Source organism: Olea europaea, chromosome 11 (genome assembly GCF_002742605.1).
Source record: "Olea europaea var. sylvestris chromosome 11, O_europaea_v1, whole genome shotgun sequence".
Classification (NCBI taxonomy): domain Eukaryota; kingdom Viridiplantae; phylum Streptophyta; class Magnoliopsida; order Lamiales; family Oleaceae; genus Olea; species Olea europaea.
Window position 1 is genome coordinate 30,759,174 of NC_036247.1, and position 4,289 is coordinate 30,763,462.

Below are 4,289 nucleotides of genomic sequence, written 5' to 3' on the forward strand. Positions count from 1 at the left end.
TTTTATGTCATAACTATTTTTGTAAGGGGAGTGTATAATTAAGAAAAGTTTTGACTGCTAATCTTGTGAAAAGTATAAAAGGATAATTATGCAACCAAAAATCCCTCAATTGGCCCCATTAACTTGCCCAGATTTCTCGTTAAATCAAATTAATGAAAATCTACTTAATATAAGAATGTGAATGTTTTTTTTAAAGGATAAATAAGTTTGCGACAATGTACATAAAGTGATAAGTTACCGTATTCTAATTTATAATATAACATCACAAAAATAAAATAAAAAATTATATAATGTCTTATAAGGTTAATTGGACTATATATCTATAATAACTAACTTTAATTGGGACATTGAATTATTTGTCAAACTTGTGCGTTACCATTAGTCTGGCAATTTATGCAAGGTTTACTTAATATAATGGGGACAATTAAGGGCATTATTGATTACAATCTTCCCAAAACTAAAGCAAGTAGTGTCTAACCCCACGTGTCAATTCAATCACACAATTCAAGCCATTAATCCCTAAAATCGAGGCAAATAATTCTTATAAAAAGAAACAACCCTTTCTCACGTATGTCTGTCAAGTAAAATTCTTGATGCTATTCCACCAAATTCATTTGTACAGATTCAATATAGGTAATAAAAAAAAAAAAAAAAAAAAAACGAGTTTACACATGGCTGGAAGGGAAATAAAAACCCCCACTGATAATAAATGGAAGAAAAACGTTTGGTGCGTGCGGTGTTGGCACATTATTCCCAAATTCAACAAAAACCAATCTGGAAAGTTTGAGTGAAAAAATCGGTGAGGTCGGAACTTCCAGTAGCCACGAATCTCGACACCGGCGAACCTCCCGTGTGGGTCCGACAGGTCTTGGCTCATTGTCCCTAAAATCAAAGAAAACGGTGGGGGTTGGCAAGCATTCCAAATCGAACCATTTGCGAACTACATCGATTTTGACCGCTACAGATTAGAACACCGAAGTCGTCATCTTGCCAGGTAAGGTTCTTCTAATATTTTCTCTGAACGAAGCTGTATTTAAAACATTTATCGAAGAGATCGTAGTACATTGTTCTAGGTTATGAAACTTGAAATAAGAAGTGCAACCGGATTGGAGTTAGATTAAAAGTTTATATGGGGACAGTCATGAGGACCAAAGCAAATTTTAGTTCGGTCTTGATCAGTAATACATCCTCGTGTTAATAACTCTGTTGTCACCAGGTTGTTTTTCGTATTCGTCTTTCAATTTTGTTTTGTACTGCTAAATAATCACCCATATTAAATTGCGTTATTTTGTGCTTTGCTTTTGGGAATTTATAGAATCCAAAATTAGGATTAGTTGTCCAATTTTTGAAATATTGTTTCCTTGGTTCGATGATTTTGATTTTACTGTTCTGAGAACTGAATTTCAGGGTTTAGGATTAATGTTCTTCTACATATTAGTAAGATTTATGAATAATTATATAGAAAGGACCGAGAACAGTGTGTAATCTTATCCCTGACCTCTCCATCCATTTTACTTCTTCTGTACGAGCTATGTTGGTTTTTGTTCTAAACATCACAATACTATCTTCTTTACCAATTTGCGTCTTGAAGAGAATGGGAACTATTGCTTACTTCAAAGGTGCTATCATTTAGAGTCGTTTATGGGATATTTCATGATTAATACTTGTACACTTCTGGGGGTCCGATACATTGCGTTGCGGTACAGGTAATAAAATGTTTGAGGGATAGATGGCTTAGTTGTGACTATGTGTTATGATGTTCTCTAACCTACCACAATTATCCTCCTTTATGTTGCCATGTGACCATTTGTAGACAAGTTGGATGAAGAATAAAAGGCTCAAATAAACCAAGTTGAACCGTAGAAATATATTTCTATTAAACAGTGGATCATTGACGAAGGAAATACTGATGAAAAGAAAAATTACTACATAAGGAAACGTTAAGGAGCCCATTTTAGAGCTTAAAATAATTTCATCTTTAATGTTTGTAGTTTCTTTTTTTCGAAACTTTCATTGTCGGTGTTATGCATTATTCTCCCATAGGAGGAGGAAACTCGACGTTTAGTTTGAAGTGTTCTAAATATGGAATCTTTTGTTGGTCAATGATGAACCTTGGTTTAGTTGAAAATTGTTGAATAATGACAAATTCACCTCCTTTATTTGGTAGAAGATATTTTTCCTGCAATTTCGCATCTTTAACTGGGATTGTTTGAGGTTGGTAATTTGCAATGGTGAGATTGTGTTGTTGTGTTCATTTGGTGCTTCAAACTGATGTTGGGTGGTTGATTGTCATTGTAGAATGGGAGGAAAGAATTTCGAAATTTGTCATAGTTGCAAATCGAAGGAAAACTATTCAAATGCTGTAGTCAGAAATGCAGTTTTTGGGAGTGCGTTGGAAAAGGAGAATAAAGTGGTGAATCAAGTGCTGTCGATAGCAAGGCAAATCCTACATCAGAAGAATCAGTGTCAGATTTGTCGCGCATGTTTCAATATCAAATTCATCTCCCTGACGAAGAAGAGGTCCAGATTTCGATGAACATGAACATGACAATTCGCAAGGGCAAAGTAACCGTGGAGAAGAATGAGAAATGAAAGTGGCCGGTTGCATTAGTAGCCCCATTTTTTAATAAACGTTGATGTTATGTATATTTGCATTTCTTGTTCAGATGGCACTTCAATAGCTGATTTCTACCCTGTTCTGTAGCCTTTTCGAGTAGCACTTCAATCACACTTCATGTAGTTGTTGTTAATGACGTATTTTTTAACTATTTGTTTCACTTAAGTTATTTAGTGATGTTATTTACTAATTCATTAGTGATGGAAAAGATTGCTTATTTGTTGTGTTATCCTTTGATAGAAAACTATTCTTTCATGGACTAAATACTGAATTGGGAAAAGAGGATTAAATTGCACTAATTTTGACTATAAATAATCATATTGCATATATTAATTCAGTAGCTCCACAAAGAATCAAAATCTGAAACATCAGGACTAAATAAAAGACCATCAAGGTCTTCAAATGGCTTCATGCTTTCAATAGCTCCCTCAGTACCAATATCATGAGTACTCGATCCAGTATCACGGGAATGACTGATCAAAGAATTGTTTGTCAAAAAATGCTCGGGTTTTCACTCCTTCTCGAGTTCCAATATCCTTGGATCTGGTGGCATCAAAAGATTTAAGATAACAGAAAACCTAAACTATCACAAAAACGGATACATATTCTGAAAACAAAATAGAAAAGAAAAGATAAATGTCAAGCCATACCAGCATGGAGTTCCCACAAAGGTATTCCTCGAGCGCTGCCTATGACATTTGTGAAACATGCTTGCTGAAACACCAAAGTCAGCAAGTTTAACCTCCCCAGTGCTATCCATTAATATATTTCATGCCTGCAAAAGGAAATATTAATGAATCTGCAAAGTAGTTTAGTAGCCAAGTTGATTCCAATGAACTTGTCATATCTGGAAATGTCTTTTTGCTTGTTTTATAGGATAAATATTTCGGAATCAATTAATCTTCACATCACGATGAATATGGCCATGCCGATGAAGATATTCCAAAGCCTTCAGAGTTTCCTTCAAGATAGACCCAATTGCTGATTCTTCAAATCCATAAATTGCTTAATAAAATCATCTTTTGAATTATTGGAAACTATAGTAGAAATATGTGAAACAAAAATACAAAGAGTGATTAGCAGTTTTCAAGAATCTGCCGCCTCGAGGATAGAAATGTTTGGAGTAGTATAACATAGTTGAGGAGAATTTGCATAACAAGTTAGTCTACCTATAAATGATTAGTTATAATACGATGACGTTGTTGGTATTGCATCTTGCTAATGTTGAGATGCCTGAAGTTCCTGTGTACTAACTAGAGTAGTATTCTGACTCGATTTTGGTCTCTGTCCTTTGCTCAATGTCGACGTTGCCTGCATATCAAAGCAAGCGTATGAGGAATTGTTCTAACAATGAATTATAATATTTTAAATTACCTTTACTTTTTTCGAACTCAACTCCAACGGGCTTTTACTTCGAAGTTTCTTTGGTGCACCCTTTCTTCTTGATACGACAGGGTTCCGTACGCTCTTGCTCGAGGTATTCTGCGATATACTGCACTGGGTGCCTAATTGTATCGTATGGTGTGCGAGGACATTACTGCTTGTACTCGTCCGTGTCAACGTAAGAACAGTACGCTACGATTCTATTCACTCCATTATGGCTCGAGTCTGCCCATCATCATTAGCAGCAAGGTCTGCCAACCCAGTAAAAGACTGATACATACTCTCATAT

The 4,289-nt window shown here is 35.2% G+C and overlaps 1 long non-coding RNA gene across 1 annotated transcript; it reads left to right on the plus strand.

Annotated features, from left to right (window-relative positions):
- Window positions 1-704: 704 nt before the first annotated feature.
- LOC111404034 lies at window positions 705-2,785 on the plus strand. The gene is made up of 2 exons (XR_002704637.1): window positions 705-994; window positions 2,299-2,785. It is a non-coding gene; the product is annotated as an uncharacterized LOC111404034 (long non-coding RNA).
- The last annotated feature ends 1,504 nt before the right edge of the window (window positions 2,786-4,289 follow it).